A 19,595-nucleotide genomic window follows, 5' to 3' on the forward strand; every position below is an offset into this window, starting at 1 on the left:
ATCAGGCAAAACTATCGACGAGAAAGTTGTCACATATTTGTATTCAGCAGAAAATGTACAGCAGTCAAAATATTTCCCCTTTAAGGGCTGTCAGCCCTTAAATGGAAACCATTGTATTAAAATTGGTTGCTCCTTTATCACAAGGAAAGGAGTTACACAGAAATGTTTTCAGGATAGTTTCTTGGAACAGCATGTTCTGGCACCAACCAGGAGCTATACTACACCTGGTATTGTCCAACAAGATAGGGTTAATTAATGACTTCATAGTGAAGGCAACCCGTTGGCAGCAGTGATCATAATATGAGTGAATTTTCCATTCAGTTTGCGGAAGAGTAGAGCAGGTCGAAGACTGATATTTTAAACTTAAACAAGGGCAATTATGAGGGCATGAAAGCAGAGCTAGTGAAAGTCAACTGGTGTCATGAAGAGATGAATGTCTATAATGTTATTGGAAATGTTTTTTTTAAATAGAGTTTAGTGGTGTCTGTGTCTATGTATGTGTATGTATGTGTCTTAATTGGATTAAAGCCAGCTTGTCTAGAGGCTTTGATGTATAGAAAGAAGTGTGTTTGAAATGGTAATTAGATAAACATGGGAAGTTTAGAAACATAGGTGTCAAGGGGGCAATTTGCATTTTTAAATAAAGCTTTCAAAAGAATGGGTGAAATCTTGCACCTAGCTAGAAGATGCCAAGTAATGTGTTTATTTTTTCCCGCTTACTAATGAAATTGGTGGAATGAAAGGGTATTATTGTTAGAAGATGTAACATTTAAAGCCTAGTGATACAATGGAAAATTTACATTCAAAGGAAAAGCTAGGTATAAACAGAAAGGAGTTTGTATGTGTAAGGCAGAGGCATTTAAGATCTAACCAGCCAGTAGGCCTCCAACTGTGTTTGCAAGGAACCAGCTTACAAGGAACCTCATTTTGAATTCATAAGGTCAAATGTGCTTTACCTGGGGTCTTTTAAAATCTATGAGCTTTACTGTTGCCTTAACGGGGGTGTAACTGAGAGTGAGAATAATTCGGGGATTTTTGTAGTTATTATAGGGGTAATTTTGTAGACATATGTATGTGCTTACAATTTTTCTTGTGTTAATAAATGTTTAATTTAGTTTTATAAAAAAACCTCTTGAGATCTCGAAACATACAAATTGCAAAAATTAGTTATGACAGATGTTTCAAGTTTCCCGCTGGGACTTGAGAAACTCCGCCTTTACCATCGGCTGTGTCATAATAAATGGCAATTTAGGTTAAAGAATTGGCCAACAGAGGCAGTGGCAGACATTTAACGCGATATTTCAAAATATGCAGAATAGATACATTCCACTGAGAGAGAAAACTTTCCACTGGGAAGACTTACCATTCGTGGTTAACTGAATAAGTTAAAGAAAGTATCAAACAAAAAAAAGAAAAAGCATATAATTGCGCAAAGATGGGTGGCAGGTCAGAAGATTGGACAGAATATAAAAAAACAGCAAAGAATGACTAAAAGATTAATAAGAAGGGAAAAATTAGAATATGAGAGAAAGCTAGCTAGAAATATAAAGACAGATAGTAAGAGTTTCTACGGATATTTAAAAAAAAGGAATTAACAAAGTGACCATTTGTCCTATAGGAAGCGAGTCTTGGAAATTAATAATGGAAAATAAGGTGATGGCAGGTGAATTGAAGCAATATTTTGCATCACTCTTCACTATAGAGGATCCAAGTAACATCCCAGAAATAGCTGTAAATCAGGAATTGGAAGTGATGGAGGAACTCAAGAAAATTACCAGCAGGCAAGTGGTACTGAGCAAATTTTTGGAACTGCGAGTTGACAAATCTCTGGGTCCTGATGGATTTCATCCCAGGGTCCCAGGGGGATGGGATCCTGAAAAGTCGTTCATAAGGGAGAGAAGCTGAGATGGAATTAGAAGTTAAAACCCTAGTAAGTGAGTCTGGAAGGCAGAGAAAACATAGGCTAGATAAAAAAGAAGTTTAGCAAGACTAAATGGAATATATTTTAATGCAAGGAGACTGAGGAATAGGACAGACGAGCTGAGGGCACAGATAGGCACGTGGGAGTATGATATCATAGCCATGACGGAGACTTGGCCAAAAGAAGGGCAGGATTGACAGCTCAACATTCCTGATTATAGTGTATTCAGATGAGCTGCAGAGGGGGATAGAAGAGGAGGAGGGTGTTGCAACCTTGATCAAGGAATTAACTGTAGCAGTGAGGAGGGATGATATCTTGGAAGGATCATCAAATGAGGCCATATTGGTGGAAGTAAAAAACACAAAAGGGGCAAACACACTGTTAAGTGTGTATTATAGGCCCCCAAACAGTCAGGGAGAGATAGAGAATCAAATATGTAAACAAGTTTCAAAGAAGTGTAAGGGTAATAAGGCAGTAATAGGAGGGGATTTGAACCACCCATATATTAACTGGCATAGTTTTAGTGTACAAGGTAGGGAGGGAGAAAAATTCTTAAACTGCATCCAGGAGAACTTTTTTAGCCAGTATGTAGAAAGCTCAACAAGGGAGGAGGCAGTTCTGTACCTAATATCCGGAAATGAGACTGGGCAGATGGAAGGCGTATCAGTGGGAAGCATTTTGGACAGAGTGACCATAACTCATTTAGATTTAGGATAGTTATGGAATAGGATAAGGTTAGGCCAGGAATTAAAGTTGTAAACTGGGGAAAGGCTAATTTTACTAAAATGAGATACGATTTGGCCCAAGTGGACTGGGAGCAGCTACTTGCAGATAAAACTGTGTCAGAGCGGTGGGAGGCATTCAAGGAGGAAATAGCGAGTACAGGGCGAATATGTTCCCGTAATGGCAAAGGAGGGGGCCAAGTCCATAGAACCCTGGATGTCAAGGGACATAAAGGTTAGGATTAAGAAGAAAAGTGAAGCTTATGGCAGATACCGAGGGGTCAATACGGCAGAGTCCCTAGAGGAGTATAAAAAGTACAGGGGGAACTTAAAAAGGAAATTAGGAAAGCTGAGAGAGTGCAAGGAAAGCAGTGGTGGATAGAATAAAGGAAAACCCAAAGGATTTTAAAAATATATACAGAGCAATTGAATAACTAGGGAAAGAGTAGGGCCAATTAGGGACCATAGAGGTATTGTGTGTGTGGACCCGGAAGACGGGGGTACAGTCCTCAATGAATACTTTACGTAGGTCTTCACAATGGAAAAGGACGACGCAGGTATAGACATCAAGGTGGAGGACTGTGAAATATTAGAGGAAATTAACATAACAAGAGAGGGGGTACCAGCAGGTTTAGAGGCCTTAAGGGTGGATAAATCCGCAGCCCTGGATGAGATGCATCTCAGGCTGTTAAGGGAGGCAAGGGAAGAGATATCAGGGGCCCTGGCAGTAATTTTCAAATCCTTGCTGGCCACAGGTGAGGTGCCAGAGGACTGCTAACGTTGTCCCATTATTAAAAAAGGGAGGAAGGGACAGACCAGGAAATTACAGGCCAGTCAGTCAACCTCAGTGCTGGGGAAGATACTAGAAAGAATTCTGAGGGACAGAATATATCTGCACTTGGAGAGACACAAATTAATCAGGGATAGTCAGCATGGATTTGTTAAGGGAAGGTCGTGTTTGACAAACTTGATTGAACTTTTGAGGAGGTAACCAGGAGTGTTGATGAGAGTAATGCATTTAATGTTGTCTACATGGACTTTAGCAAGGCTTTTAATAAGGTCCCTCATGGCCAACTGGTCAAGAAAGTAAGAGTCCATGAAATCCAAAGCAAAGTGGCATGTTGGATCCAAAATTGGCTGAGAGGCAGGAAGCAGAGGGTGATGGTAGAGGGATGTTTCTGTGATTGGAAGTCTGTTTCCAGTAGGGTTCCACAGGGCTCGGTGCTGGGGATTTGCTGTTTGTGATGTACATAAATGATTTGGACTTAAATGTCGGGGGTATGATCAAGAAGTTTGCGAATGACATGAAGATTGGTAGGGTGATAAATGGTGAGGAGAATAGCCGTAAACTGCAGGAGTATATCAATGGTCAGGTGGGCAGAGCAGTGGCAAATGGAATTCAACCCCGAAAGCTGTGAAGTAATGCATTTGAGAAGGGCTAACAAAGCAAGGGATTACACTATGAATGGTAGGAGCCTGGAAAGTACTGAAGATCAGAGGGACTTTGATGTGCATATCCACAGATCCCTGAAGGTGTCAGGGCAGGTAGATAAGGTGGTTAAGAAGGCATATGGGATAGTTGCCTTTACTAGCCAAGGCATATATTACAAGAGCAGGGAGGTTATGCTGGAACTGTATAAAATGCTGGTAAGGGCACAACTGGAATGCTGTGTGCTATTCTGGTCACCACATTATAGGCAGTATGTGATTGCACTGGAGAGGGTGCAGAGGAGATTTACCAGGATGCTGCCTGGGCTGGAGGGTCTGAGCTATGAGGAAAGATTGGATAGGCTGGGGTTCTTTCCCTTGGAGCAGCGAAGGTTGACAGGGGACTTGATAGAGGTTTATAAGATTATGAGGGGCATAGATAGGGTGGATAGGAAAGCATTTTTTCCATTAGTAGAGGGGTCAATAGATTTAAGGTAAGAGGTAGAAGGCTAAGAGGGGAGTTGAGGAGAAATTCTTTTCACCCAGAGGGTGGTGGGAGTCTGGAACTCATTGCCAGAAAGGGTGGTTGAGTCAGAAACTCTCGTAACATTTATGAAATATTTCTGGCTGTTCCTATCTGTTGAATCTCAGTTCCCTCTTTGCAGCTAACGTGACAATTGCTGAGTTTCAGAGTGCCTTTCCTTAGGTACCCATTTTCTTTTAAATTTGCTTGTGTTGCCATAACCTCCAGAGCTATGGGCCAAGCGCTGGAAAATGGGATTAGTGTAGTCAGAACTTTGTTGACTGGCGTGGATACGATGAGCCGAATGGCCTCCTTCTGTGCTGTAAACATCTATGAGTCTTGAAAGAAGTGCCAAGTGAGATACTTGATGCGTTGTTTTTAATTTTCCAAAATTCACTAGATTCGGGGAAGGTTCTATTCGATTGGAAAATAGCAAATGTAACTCTTATATTCAAAAAAGGAAGATGACAGAAAGCAAGAAATTATCGGCCAGTTAGATTAACATCTGCCATGGGGAAAATGTTAGAAACAACATGTTAAAGACAATATGGCTTCATGAAAGGGAAATCATGTTTAACCAATTTATTGGCTTTCTTTGAAGAAGTTGCATGTACTGTGGATAAAGGGAAACCAGTGGATGTACCGTACTTGGATTTTCAGAAGGCATTTGATAAGGTGCCACATCAAAGGTCATTGCAGAAAATAAAAGCTCATGGTGTAGGGAGTAAGGTATTGGCATGGAGAGAAGATTGGCTAGTTAACAGGAAACAGAGTGTAGGCATAAATGGGTCATTTTCTGTTTGGCAGATGTAACAATGGTGTGCCACAGGGATCAGTGCTGGAGCCTCAACTCTTTGCAATTTATATAAATGCTTTTGATGAAGGTGCTGAAGGAATGGTTGCTAAGATTGTTGATGACACAAGGATAGGTCGGAAAGTAAGCTGTGAGGAGGACATATGGAGGCTACGAAGGTATAGATAGGTTAGGTGAGTGGGCAATGATCTGGCAAATGGATAATAATGTGGGAAAATGTGAAACTGTCCATTTTGGCTGGAAGAATAAAAAGGAAGCATATTATCGAAATGGTGGGAGTTTGCAGAGCTCTGAGATGCAGAGGAATCTGGGTATCCTAATGCACAAAACACAAAAGGTTTGTATGCATGTGCAGCAAGTAATTAGCAAAGCTAAAAGAATGTTGTTGGTTATTGCGAGGGGAATTGATTGCAAGAGTAGGGGAGTTATGCTTCAGTGAGACCACATCTGGAGTACTGTGGACAGTATTAGTCTCCTTATTTATGGAAGGATGTAAATGTGTTGGAAGCAGTTCAGAGAAGGATTAATAGATGAATACCTGGAATGGGCTGGCTGCCTCATGAGGAAAGGCTGGACAGGCTAGACTTGTATCCACTGAAGTGTGAAGCTCTAAGAGGCGACTTGATTGAAACATATAAGGCTCTGAGGGGACATGACAGGGTGGATGTAGAAAGGATGTTTCCTCTTTTGGGAGAAGCTAGAACTAGGGGTCACTGTTTAAAAATAAGGGGTCACCCATTTAAGACAGAGATGAGGAAAAAAACTTTCTCTCAGAGGGTCGTGAGTCTTTGGAATTCTCTTCCTCAAAAGTGGTGGAGGCAGAGTCTTTGAATATTTTTAAAGCAGAGATAGATAAATTCTTGAAAAGCAAGAGGGGTAAAAGCTTATCGAGGGTTGGCAGGGATGTGGAGTTGAGATTAAAATCGGATCAGCCGTGATCTTATTGAATGGTGGAGGAGGCTTGAGGGGCTGAGTGGCCTACTCCTGCTCCTAATTCATATGTTCATATGAAATATTTAATGAAAATGAGTTGTTGTTTATACAATAAACAAGGTTCATTAATGGTTCTCTCTCCATGTGTGTTGTTCCTTTCTCCATTAAATCTGCCATCATCAACCCTCTCCTCAAAAATCAGCCTTGACCCCACTACCCTTGCAAACTATCAGCCCATCTGCAACCTCTCTCTCCTCTCAAAATTTTTGAACATGTTATCACCTCCAAAATCGGTGCCAATTTTCCCGGAAATTCATATCTGAATCTCTTCAATCAGGTTTCTGCCCTGTCACAATATTGAAACAGCCCGTATCAATGTTACAAATGACATTGGGTGAAATTATCCCCTCTGGGACTAAGTTCTGTGGTGGGGTTGGGGACAGGGGGTGTTTCCAGCTGTGGAGACTGCCAGGAATTCACGCCATACTGTGCGACCTGGAAGTTATTAATTATGTAGTCGGGTGTTTCCCGACGTGTTGCACCGTGGGGTGAACTGGATGCTGCACTCCCCATCAACTTACCCACCATGCTAATTGAGATGGTCAGAAGAGGCCCGGGATCTCCGGTGCCCAAGTTCAGTGATGCCTCCCTGGGCATCCTCCTTGGCCAAGTGGTGGATAGGAGGGGTGTCCTCTTTCCAGTGGACAGGAGGAGGAGGCTGAGCACAGAGACAAACCCTGCATGGGAGCAAGTCTCCAGGGCAGTCAGTGCCCAGGGCCCCCAGCAGAGAATGGCCTTCCAATGTTGCAAGAGGATGAATGACCTCATCCACTCCGCCAGGATAAGTAAACCCTCAGCTACTCACATTCACCTCAGTGAATGGTACAGGGATATGGGCCTCAGTGCCACTGTGATAAGGTCATGCCTGACAGCCCCACTGCAGTCCATCCACTCTGCAGGTGGAGAGGCCACAGTGGCTCCCTCACCCTTCCACATCCAGAGCCCATGTGCTGTCTGGAAGGCAGGGGTCGGTGTGGAATGGGGAAAGTGGGGAAAGGGATTCAAGCGTTGAGGCCACCAACAAGCTCCGCAAATGACCTGCCCTCTGAACCTTATCCTTACATCTGCAAGGGCTCACCGCTCTGGAGGGTGCTGACCCAGAATCCGTCTGGACAACTTGCCAATCAATCGCATGGCACACAATCCAGTGGATTATTAGTAAGACTGGAAGCATCAGAAAGTTACGTGAAATTGTTTTATACAATTAAATGCTAAATAGAATTGCTCTCAACCCCAACTTCTCTCTTTGCACAGGAGAGGTGAAGCCATAATCGTTGTGAGAGAGAGAAGATGGGAGGGGATCGGCCACACTTGAACTCCCTGATTTTGTGGAGCAGGCAGCCCAGCTGGTAGGGCTGGACTGGGCTATCGGAGACGGAGAGATTGGCTTGTGGCCTCCAACCAGTAAGGGTCCATGCATGTCATAGAAACCTCAGGGTCAAGGTGCCTCCATGTTGGAGGCAGCTCAAACAGTCACTTGCACTCTCCTCTCTCACTTACAGACGCCACCAGGAAGAGAGCAGAGCCCGAGACTCAGGAAGCCCTGTCAAACTCCAACACAAGCCCGGAGTGGAGCGAGGACATCGCAGATGACTAAAGTGCACCTGTACAGGTGTCACAGCAGACGCCTGCACCCTCCACCAGCCCAGAGACACACACCTCAGCAGGCATTAGTTCTAGTATCAGAAGGGTCTCACAATCTGGTGGTCATTGCACGGACGTGTAGCGTATTCCAAGTAGATGACAGAGTCCGGGATATTTTCCAAGAAGACCTTCAGACTCCATGAGTTTCCTCGTAAATGAGGCCAGAGATACGTTTAATGCCTCCACATCGAGAGGTGCGGCGAATGGTGGGTTTTGTGATTCCCTGGATATTATCTCGAAGGACTTTCCGGTGCCGTTTAGCACCACCTTTACCGCTTCCTTTATCGACTTTGCCTCTACCGGACGTCACACCCGAAGACAAAGTCTTGTTATGGCTTTCCAACTGATGGTGGACAGTCAGCAAGAGGCGGGGAACATCAGGCAGAGTGTCGGAGGCCCTCAACAGGGTCGCACATGAGGCGGAGGAGGCCGCCCGCCTGCTGTCTGATGAAGTGGTGCTAACCTGTGAACACATGGAGGTCTCCATGGGGAGGGTGGCGGACTCCATGGAGAAACTGATCCAGCAGATTCTGTTGGACCAGTGTTTAGATGTCCACTGCGATAGCCATGGGTGAGTTACACAAGATGGGGAGGGGGCACCTCGACCCCCCTCCAGGTGCCCCTTCCCCTCAAGGGGTCAGGCAGGGGCCTTTGGGCACCAACAGAGAGGACAAACGGCAGCTGGACACCCCGGGACCTCCACTCAGGTCTCTCTGGTGTTTTCTGGCCTTTCTGAATCCCCTCTTCCTGTGGCCCCTCCAACCTCATCCTCTGTGACCACAAAGGGAGCAGCTGCCCCACAGCAAAGTAAGCTGGGGCCCTCCAGGCCTCAGATCTCCAGAGGACGGCTGTCAAGGTCATCCAAGGCAACAGGCCCACCGGGTCAGTAGGCTGCCTCCACCCCTGCTGCGGATGTCAGGGGAGCACTTAGTAGAAGTGGCAGGGAGAGAAAAACTTATAAGTGCTGAATTCATGTGGTTGCATGGGTGCACTATGAATGTCACACAAATCAAACATTTATAAAAATAGTTCACTTGCAGTTTAATCATGTCTAATGTGGTGTATTTGATGTGGTCCTTAAGCCTTTGCGCACCACACCACCCCCACCTTCCTGTACCTGGGGGCATCCTGTCCCCCGCAATGAGGCATCCGTAGGGAGGCAAAGGTCAATGCCAAGACCCTTACAGGCCTTGTGCAAGAATTCGCCTGCACATGCTGAGCCTTTACCCTTCAGATTCTTATCTGTCTCAGGGCCTTCAACCCTTCAGCCGTCCCCTATCACCTTCCATCCCGTCCAGTTAAATGTAGAAATCCCCTTCCTTCCCAAAAATCCCATTCCTGTAACTATAGACATGCCCACCCTTATCCTTCCTCCCCCTCCGCCCCCAGTTACTGTCACTTACTGCAACCCCTCCAACAACCTGCAGTGCCCCTTCACATGACGTCGTAGCACCCTCGCCCTCCCAACCAATCGGTCCCCACTGCCTCCTTTAACATTCATCATCCCCTCCTACAACGGTTACCCTCAGTTTAGCCCCCAGGAACCCACCATTGTCTTCACTGACCCCTCCCTGTGAACCCTTTCACACCTCTATACCCCCCAATGCCCCTTCACACTTCTATAGCCCTCATGCCCCTTCACACCTCTGCACCATCCCCCATTCTCCTTCACACCTCCAAAAGCTCCCATGGCTCTTCACACCTGAAAACCTCCCACCACCCACAATCCAACATGAAACACAGCAGAGCACACACACTCACAGCTCTGCTGCTGATGTCTTCAAGCTTTCAACCTCTGTATTTCAGTTCTCATGTGCCTAGTCTTAATAAATGAATCCACAACGTGTTTACCCAATCCCTTATGAGTGATTGGTGCCTTTATATCATTATAGCAACATGACATGGTGCTCAGCGGTGGTCAGCCTGGCATCAATATTAAGTACATGTACATGGTGTACAGCCTTAGCTCATGCTACATGGCATGAGACGACCCTCGACATTCTGGTCAGACCACAAATGAGTCGCAGGGCTGGAGAGTGTTGGAATTGAAGTGGGTGACTACATAGTGAACCTTTGAAAACAGTGCTCAAATAAAAAGCTGCCCAGTGGACAGATCCCTCATGGTGAGATTGCAGCACATAGCCGGTTAGTCAGTAAGTGGGAAAGCCTGTCGAGAGGATCAGCATCGGGTTAACTCAGTCTTGAAAGGCGAGGGAGAAGGATGTGGGCTGGGTTGATAGAGTGGTGGAGAGTCAAACAAACAAAAACAAACAAACAAAATAAGACATCATAATAATCTGGCAAAAGAAGGTTGCGATTAAAGCGGACAGAATTTCAGAAAAGCGTGTGAAAGTGGCTACGGTGACACTCATCACAGGTACTATAGGAAGAGGAAGGTCAAAGAGATTTAGTCAAAATGTCCACACAATTCCCCAGTTTGAATTGGGGTGCAGCTGACCTACTATCTGAATTCAAAATTTTTAAATAAACATTTAATTTTCTTTTAGAATTTTTAAGAATAGAGAGCTATGAATTCTTGATTCAGGAGTGCCTGAACCAGGCAAGTAAGCCATGAAAATTCGACTAGCGATTGGGAACGAAGGTCCACACAGGCTGAATATGCCAGAATGAACAGAGGACGAGCTAAAGGAGCCCCAAAAGATACGGGCTACATTGGAAGACCAGTTCAGAATCAGGTTCAACTTCCATATTCATCGACTTGAGTTCATGTCATTTCAACAACAGCCTAACAGGAAAGAGTACGTACTGTGATTTTTCAAATGCAGAGCTAGCAGTCAGAATTATTGAGGTGGTAATCATATCCTCTCCCATGGGAGCATTCCAGAGAGATCTGCCAGGCAAACCTGAAATGAATAGCACTGAAGAGCTACTCAAGGAAGAACATAAGCGCGATGCAATCCTCACAGGTCGACAAAGCTTAACAGGCCCTAAGTCAACCCCAATTGTTGACAGACTTACTAGAATACTTAAACCTAGCAAGACATGTGGAAGGGGTAGCCTTCTGAATGCACCAAGAAATTGTCCAGCTTTCCACCAATTCTGTAAGGCATTGGCAGAAAGGGCCATTGGCAGCAGCTGTGCACTAGAGTAAAGGCTGATGCAGCTACAGAGCTGTGCACTGATCCAAACAGACCGTATAGAACAGGTGCTTTCCAGTAATAACAATGTCCCTCTGGTACCCTGTAGAAACATATTCATGAGGTGATGGACAATCCAGAAAATGACGATGATGTGCATGATGAGATGAAGAGCAGTGAATACATGTTTCACACCCTCAATCTCGTGGGAAATATAAACACCGTCAGACCATCTGAAGCATTTGCCAAGGTTCAAATTCTCTGCCTCAAATAAGTTGGTACCTATTTATTGACCACGGTTGACACAGGGGCAAGTGTCAACATCCTATCCCTGCCATTTCTAAAGAACATGTGTCCACAGATGTGGAAGGCATGGCGAAACCTACCACTGCACAACTTTCGGCCTACAACAGTTCACAAATTCCATGTGCAGGATCCATAGTCCTGGAGTGCAAGTACAGACAATCTCCTGGGTGTCACAGATAATCTGCATGGAATCCATGGAATCAGTCAGACCTCACACAGCAGATCAACTTCAGAAACTGCTCCTATCAGCTCAGTTCATAATCTGAGATCGAAATGTCCAGAATGTTTCCACAAAATTGGCAATTTGAAGGGAGCTGCAAACTTACACTTCCAGGAGAGAGCAAGTCCGTCTATTTATTTGGTCCACTTTGTGCAAAGCAAATGCCAACAGCTACTAGAAGAGATAGTGAAAGGTTCCACATTACAGAAACTTGATTTTTCTAATTCCCGCCAGTGCTCCTGGCCTGCCCACCAACCTTAATTGTTTCAATGATCGTGTCAATGGCCTCAATTGGCTATTGACAGGTCAGCGGGCCCGCAGCTGATTTTGCTGTGGGCCCACCTTCCTGAAAATTTAAATGGGGCGAGATGAGGTCGGGGGTTCCACCAGACGTCATCCTGCGTCATTTTACACGTCGGTGAGCGGGCCCCGCCCCCTGCTCGCCGTTGGCAAAATGCAGCCCTGTGTCTGTGTAATGTTGTTCTTTATTTGTTCTTTATAAGTCCTAAAGTCCAAGAACCATTTAAAATGTTGGGGGGCAACTGGAACCCCAACAGCAATTTATTGGTAAGCCACTTTAAGGTATGTGTGAAAAGTGGAATATCGATCAAACTTCTTATCCTTATTACCCGAGATCTAACGGCCTAGCTGAATGAATGATTTCCTTGATGAGACCCCTAAATCTCAAACCTAAACAGAGCAAGCAAGATCCACACAATTTACGAATAGGGTGTGGGCATTGATGGCTTGGTCAGCATTTACTGCCCATCCCTGAAAGCCCTTGAGAAGGGCACATTGCAACGTTACATCTGAGAATGGCATCTTTAAGTGCAACTTTTCTTTCACCGGCAGAGCTCATGTTTGGCAGGTCAACGCGTACCAATTTACCTACTCTTACATATTCAACTCTCTCAGAAACCAGAGAGCAACTTTTCAAACTGCACCAGAACATAACCAACATGCACAATAAAAATGCAGGTACAGAGTTGCCAAATTTAGAGTTGGGACAGGAAGTTTGCATCCAGGAGCCCACAGAAAGTACTTGGCAACCAGCCAAGATAACAAGGATTTGTTTGGAACTAAAATCCCATGAAGTTGTTGCATAAAAATGTACAAAGGTGAGGAATGAGGTCCATTCCAGCTCCTCAACATCTACACTGTTTGATTGCATCGAGGGCAAGATTCCAAGTGCAACCAGGAACAACATCAACGAATGATAATCCCACAGATCTCTGTGAGCAATTACAGAAACCTCCAGACTAGGTTATGATCACAAGACCTGGGTGTACCAGTAGGTCACTTCTATGCTTTGGAGACTCATAAATTCATCAGTTCTATACACCTCTGTAATGGTAACTAAGCATGAACATGTATTTTAAATCATTATACTTGCTTGGAAGGGGGGTAAGTATCTTTAAAAGGAAAGGGGGATGTTGTAGTATGCCTTTAAGGGATAGCTGTATGACATCATTAGAATGGAAGTGTGTCCTGAGATCCAGTCTTAGTTTCACTTTTGTATTTGAGCAGAACACACAAACACACAGCTCTTTTGCTGGTGTCTTCAAATGTTCTATCTTTTGGGATGAAACGTTTCTTGAAAAAATTTGAAGGACATTGAATTTTGGACATTCTCCCTCCTGACTTATTTTTCAAAGTCTGCAAGATTAATTCGGAGCTGTGAAAATGCCATTCTTCATGGAACCACAGGTCAACAGATAGATGTCCAGTGGGAACAACTGGAGAGGGAAGAGATACTTTGCATATCTAAGTTAACAAAGAGCTGCTGTGCCAGGCTAAAGAGTCTTGTTGATTGGTTAAGGACACCTGGCCTGATAGAAGTATTCTCTGAACATTTCATTTTTTGAAACTCTCAGTCAGAGAGTGTGTGTGTGCCTTAGAAGCAGGCTGCAAGAAGAAGATGAAGACTCTCTCTTTCTCTGTCTCTGCCTCACCTTTGTGTTACATGCAGTCTCGAGTGAGTTAAATTTTCATCCAAAATGTCTCATCAGAATAACTCATCTTTTTTTTTTGAAAGCCCGCAAATTTGTGGTAAGTTAGAGTCATCAAGGACAGTTCCACCAAAAATCCATCTGAAAGAACTTGCAGATCTATTGTGACCGGAATTCTGTTAGGTCAACAGCATTGGGATCTTTTTGAATGTTATCCTTTTAAAAATGTTCTCATACTCCAGTTTCTGCAGGGGTCTGTGTTTTTGTCAGATTTTGTGTGTGTGTGTGTGTGTGTGTGTATGAATATCTATTTTCTTTGAAAAGGGGGGAAAGTCATTGTACTTCTAAATTACAACTTGTCTGTTAACCAGTTTTATAACTTGCTTTTAAAAAGAAGTTTGCTTTATAATAAATCAATTTGTTTTGTGTTTACTGAAATAAGTCTGGTGATACTCCTTTTAAGCTGGGAATAGCAGTATCAAAGGTAAACAATTTACCAATTTTGAAGATGAATTAAACATTTAAACTTTTGCTATGACCTGTGGAGAAGTGGGGCGAGAATTGACTGCATAATCTCCTATCATGGTCTCTAACACTGTTCTCATGTGCCTAGTCTTAATACGTGAAACCACAATGTGTTTTCGCAATCTCTTATGAATGATTGGTGCCTTAATATCATTATAACAAGGCAGGCTCCCAGTCAAGCATTGTTCTGATTTTAAAATTCACACCCATGCTTTCAAATACCTCCAGGGCCTTGCTTCTCTCTATCTCTGTAATCTCCACCAAGCCTACAACACTCCAAGACATCTGTGCTCTTCTAATTGTAGCATTTTGAGAATCCCCAATTATAATCAATTGGCATTGGTGGCTGTGCATCCAACTAGGCACTGTGCTCTGGGATACCCTCCCTACACCTCTCCACCTCTCTTTCTTCCTTTAAAACACTCCTTAAAACCGCCTCCTCCTTCAGATACAATGCCCAAGAATACTGCACATGCTGGAAATCTGAAATGAAAACAGAAAATGCTGGAAAAACCCAGCAAGTCTGGCAACATCTGTGGAGAGGGAAACAGTGTTAATGTTTTGAGTCTGTATGACTCTTCTTCAGAGCTAAATAGAGGTAGAAATGTGATGGATTTTATGGAGTTTAAAAGGGAGTGGAGCAGGTGGAGAAAAATAGAAGGTCAGGGAAAGGTGGGAGCTCAGGAGAGATTTGACGAAGTTGTCATGGACACAAGAAAAAAGGAGTGTTAATGATAGTGTTAAAGACAAAGAAGGTGCAGATAGTGGCATAAAGGTAAGACAGCAGAATGTGTTAATAGCAGAACAAAGGTCAGACTCTGTGAAAGCAAAACATAAGAACAAGTGACAGATTGCCCTGTGGGGGTGGTTGGGGGTTTGTAGAAAGAAAATAATTGGATTAAAAAGGGGTCAGGATGGAGGAGAAAATTCATGGCCTGAAGTTGTTGAACTCAATGCTACGTCCAGAAGGCTGTAAATTGCCTAATTGGAAGATGAGGTGCTGTTCCTCCAGTTTGTGTTAGGCTTCACTGGAATATTGCAGCAGGCCAAGGACAGACATGTGGGCATGACAGCAAGATGGTGAGTTGAAATGGCAAGGGACAGGAAGGTCTTGGTCATGCTTGCAGACTGAGCGAAGGTGTGCCGCAAAGCGGTCACCTGGTCTTTGTTTCACCCTGGTGTAGAGGAGACCACATTGGGAGCAGCGAATACAGTGGATCAAATTGAAAGAGATGCAAGTGAAGCGCTGCTTCAGTGAAAGGAGTGTTTGGGGCCTTGAATGGTGAGAAGGGAGGAGGTAAAGGGTCAGGTGTTGCACCTTCTGCGATTGCATGGGAAGGTGCTATGGGGAGGGGGTGAGGAGTTGGGGGTGATGGAGGAGTGGACCAGGGCATCACAGAGGGAACAGTCCCTACTGATGTATCAGATTGGTCCCGTTGCCCTGCCCATTCCCCATATCCTTGTACAATTTCCCTCTTCAAGTATTTATTCAATATCTTTGGAAAATTATTAGTTAAAATGCTTTCATCACTCTGGCTGGCATTGCATTCCAGATAATAGCAGCACATTGTGCAAAAGAATTTCTCCTCATTGCTCCTCTGGGTCTTTTGCCAATTATTTTAAATTGTGTCCTCTCCTTACTTGCTTTTTAAAGTCCTTTGAATATCTCAACACTATCTCGTCTTAGCCTTTGCTGCCCTCAGAAGAAAAATCCCAGCTTCTCTATTATCTTTACATAACAGATGTCCTCATTCCTGGAACCATTCTAGTAAATCTCCATATCTGCAGGAGGGAGGAATTGACAGCCTGGGAGTCTCAAAGTATGCGTACCCGGGTCAGGAGGGGCATTCCTACTCCTCCTAGCTGACAAGGAATCTATTAAACCGTTAACTGTTCTTTGCTGCATTCTCCACAGCAACACCTCTACCAATCAGGATCCGCTTACCAACCAATCAGCACTCTCTTCTCATGCAGTATAAATTGTTGTTTCCTTTACTGTTGGTTATCATTTTCTTTACTGTTGGTCCAGATTAGTGCAAGACAGAAAGCTTCAATAACATCTCTTTTTTCAGTAACACTCAAGTTCTGTACTGCCAAATGACTATTTGAATTTAGAGAAGCTTAAAACTAACATTTGCTGTGTCTCCCCTGGCCAGGGCCCCCGCTGCTCTCAGCTTTAAAAGGTGCATTTGCCACTGCATATGTCCATGTTGATAACAGCGAGCATATTCCAAGTATAATGCTGGGGACCAATGATACTGTTTAAGCCGTTGTTCCTGTGGGATGGTTGACCATGCAGTGCCTAATTTCAGGTGAACTACAATGATGGGTAGGGCGTGGGGTGGGTGAGAACCAATCCCGAATGCGGCATGAAAAAATGCCACCTAGTTGGCAACGAGCGAATCGGTCAGGCAGCCTTTACATTTTTCATGAAACCTCATCCAAGGCTGGTTATGAAATAAAATAAAAATAAATACCAGAGGATACTTTTTTATGAGATATGCTTTCAGGTGCTTGTGATGCATGGACATTTTTTTTGCAGCATTTTAAACCTTAATCATTTGAAGGTCTGCAGTTCCCTGAGGCAGCTGCCTGCCTTCAGGGAGCTCTCTCACAGCGCTCGCCCGTGCCCCCGGTAACATCATCGCCCACCCTCTTCCCACCCCCACCCTGGCAGCGCTGAGCATTTTACCGTGTGTGTCATGCTGGGTGGCCGTTAATTGGCCAGCCAGCGTGAAATTACAGTCAGGGGCCGTCGCAGTCGGGGGCCCATTTCCCAGATGCTCCAGGGCCCTCCGATCACATGTGCCCGACGAGGGAAAAATTCAGGCCCATGAAACCATTGTCGACTGTCGTAAACACCCATCTGGTTCACTGATGTCTTTAATGGAAGGAAATTTGCCTACAGGTGATTTCTGAACTATAGCAATATGGTTGACTCTAAAATGCTCTCTGAAATGGTCCAGCAAGCCATTCAGTTGTATCAAACCACTAAAAAGTCAATGTAGAGGAACGAAACCAGACGGACCACCCGGCATCGACCAGACACCAGAAACAACAACAGTAAAACCAGCCCTGTCGACCCTGCAAAGTCCTCCTTACAAACATCTGGGCGCTTATGCTAAAATTGGGGGAGTTGTCCCACAGACTAGTCAAGCAACAGCCTGACAAAGCCATATTCATGGAATCATATCTTACAGACAATGTCCCACACACCACCATCACCATCTCCGGGTATGTCCTGTCCCACCCGCAGGACAAACACAGGAGAGGTGGTGGCACAGTGGTATACAGTTGGGAGGGAGTTGCCTTGGGAGTCCTCAACATTGACTCTGGACCTCATGAAGTTTCATGGCGTCAGGTTAAACATGGGCAAGGAAACCTCCAGCTGATTACCACATACCACCACCCCCCACCCCACCCCCACCCCCCACCGTCAACTGATGAATTACTGCCCCTCCATGTTGAACATCACTTGGGCACAGAATGAACTCTGGGTGGGGGACTTAAATGTCCATCACCAAGAGTGGCTCGATAGCGCTACCACAGAGGGACCTGCTAGACTGGGTCTGCGGCAGGTGGTGAGGGGAGAAACAATGATCAGAAGGGTTGTGCTCCCAGGATGAGGTTATCCTATTGCACTCCAGGTTTGCTGACTCCTGCAGTGTCCCCACATGCGGGATACTCGACTGCAAAATTTGTGATCGTGGGGGACTGCGTTCGTGCTGTCCCCTGAAAAACAAACATACTTCAGCTCATCCTCACCAACCTGCCTGCCGCAGATGCATCTGTCCATGAGAGTATCGGTAGGAGTGCCCATTGCACAGGCATTGTAGAGACGAAAGATGGAATCGTCCCAGATTTGCACTAAGTGCGGTAGGGGGCGGGTAAAACATGTTTTACCAGTCGGCTGCGATGGCGGGATTTCAGGCCGTATCATCCCAAACCCACCACATTATTTATGCATTCCCGGGAAACCGCCGTTTCCAGGGAGTGCGGGCTCCGATTCTCCTGCCACGCCGACACCTCGCTGCTTCATCACGACACGCACCACATTTACATTACATACGTGCTCAGTGCTTCCAGCCCAGGACTACAGCAAAGAAGACAGGGCCCCGAAAGGCAAGAAGTCTGCAGCCCTCAAGTGCCCTTTGGATGCCGTGGAGGCCACTGTGATGTCCTGTACCCCTACTCTGGCTACAGGAGGACCAGATACATTACCACTGTGGCTTGGTAGGCGATGGCAGTGGTGATCAATGCCCATGTTGCACAGAAGAGGTTGGCCGTCCAATGCAGATAGAGGATGGATGATCTCATCTGTGCAGCCAGGGTATGGCAACTATCTCATCACTCTAAACTCACACACTCAAGCTCATCACACATTTACTGGCATCTCACTCACTGCCAGCTCAAGGGACATCACCACTCACTCTCTCACACACACCCTCACATGTCTACCTGGCCTCATCTCCAAACAAAGACAAAGAAGCCTTGAAGTCCCAAGCGAAGTGCAGCCAGCCAAGTACACGTCGTTTATGTGCTGTTGTGAAACACGTCGGCGTGTTTTCCCGCTGACCTGGTGGACGATCCAGCGGGGGCGGATGAGGCCGGCGGGCTGGCCTAATAATGATATGCTGATGTATTACAATGAGGTTCCCGGCATCCGATGGCGCAGAACGCTGCCTGCCATTGGCCGGCTGAGCGGCCAATCGCAAACTGGTTTTACGCCGTCGTGAAACTGATTGCACCATATTGTCTGCTCACATCACCGAACACGCCTGATACCGTTTTGCATGGAAAATCCTGGCCCAAGTCCTGTCTTCACATTGAGGATACCCTCATCGTGTTGTGAGTCACTACCACTGTGATAAGTGGGATAGATTTCAAACAGACGTAGCAACTCAAGACTGGGCATCCATGAGGCACTGTGGGTCACCAGCAGAATTCCACTCAACCACAATCTGTAACCTCATGGCCCGGTATATCCCCTACTCTACCATTACCACCAAGCCAGGGGATCAACCCTGGTTCAATGACGAGTGCAGGAGGGCATGCTGGGAGCAGCACCAGGCACATATAAAAATGAAGTGTCAACCTGGTGAAGTTACAACTCAGGACCACTGGTGTACCAAACAGCATGCTAGGGGGAAGAAAGTAAGTAAGAATTTATGGTAAGGGAGAATTTATTGAAAGGGAATGAATTACTTAAAATATCCAGGCAGCCAGTGCTACCAAGCACATTAACAGTTAGAGGTTACCAGATGAACCTTGCACAGCCTTAGGGCCTGTAAGGAACAGGAAGGCTTTGGGAACCGGACTGGAGTAAGAGGATGGCAATAACATAGATTAAGTATGCTCTTCAACAGACAGGGGAAGGACAGATGGTCCCACCTTAGATAGGAGGGAAGGTCTCTACCTGGGTGAAAATAGGGACATACGCTGCATGTACCAG

General features: G+C 45.3%; 1 non-coding gene across 1 annotated transcript; it reads left to right on the plus strand.

The window, feature by feature from the left end:
* The first annotated feature begins 17,722 nt into the window (after positions 1 to 17,722).
* LOC144688129 (U1 spliceosomal RNA) lies at positions 17,723 to 17,878 on the plus strand. Its single transcript, XR_013578336.1, has one exon. It is a non-coding gene; the product is annotated as a U1 spliceosomal RNA (small nuclear RNA).
* Positions 17,879 to 19,595: the final 1,717 nt, after the last annotated feature.

This window comes from Cetorhinus maximus, chromosome 12 (assembly GCF_964194155.1).
Source record: "Cetorhinus maximus chromosome 12, sCetMax3.hap1.1, whole genome shotgun sequence".
NCBI classification, from domain to species: domain Eukaryota; kingdom Metazoa; phylum Chordata; class Chondrichthyes; order Lamniformes; family Cetorhinidae; genus Cetorhinus; species Cetorhinus maximus.